This window comes from Petromyzon marinus, chromosome 2, assembly GCF_048934315.1.
Source record: "Petromyzon marinus isolate PM22_M1 ecotype Great Lakes invasive population chromosome 2, UKy_Petmar_22M1.pri1.0, whole genome shotgun sequence".
NCBI lineage: Eukaryota > Metazoa > Chordata > Hyperoartia > Petromyzontiformes > Petromyzontidae > Petromyzon > Petromyzon marinus.
In genome coordinates, this window is record NC_133668.1 from 8,726,703 (window position 1) to 8,727,468 (window position 766).

Below are 766 nucleotides of genomic sequence, written 5' to 3' on the forward strand. Positions count from 1 at the left end.
CGATGGTAGCTGTGTCGGTATTTGGGAGTATGTAAGAGGTGAGTAACCATCCTAGGATATCACTCAGATCCGGAAGAACGCTGGCGAACGGTGGGACAACGCGGGAGTGCAGAATTAAACACCTCGTTCGAGACCCAAACATCATCATCATCGGGCCCGCTCGCTTTGAAATGTCTCCTAATGGGCACTGGGAGTCGTGTAGCCAGCACTCGCATCGGAACATCTTAAAATCCTTAACTTGAAACGAAGACGAGCCACGTGCATGCCATTGTGGCCATGCCAACCCAAACTATACGGACCGTATCGTAAACCCTGAGCTACGCATATAGACTCATACACATGCACAGAGATGCATTGAAGGCGAGCCACATTCGCGCGATCGTGGCCATGCCAACCCAAACCAGACTGTAATCAACGGAGGCTGCCGAGTAAAATTCCACCATCTCCTGAAAGCAATCTCTCGCCGTGGCTAGCAGACCTTGGCATTTGGCATCGAGCTCCTGAAACATATCGCCACGAGCAAGAATATAATCGTGGCAGAGATTGTCGCTGTGTCCTCGGGAAACTGTGGCCAAATGAACGCGGATCTCCTCCCACGGGCAACGCAGTCGAGGGGGCCGTGTCGAGTCCGCCCTTCTCCCGGTCTCGGCTGCCCCCTGCCGGAGAAGACTTCCACCATCAGCCATCGACATCAGAGAGAGGCTTGGCTTGGCTTGCTGCTGCTGCCCCCGAGGCCGGCGTGATGACAACCTCTGACCCGGACGGG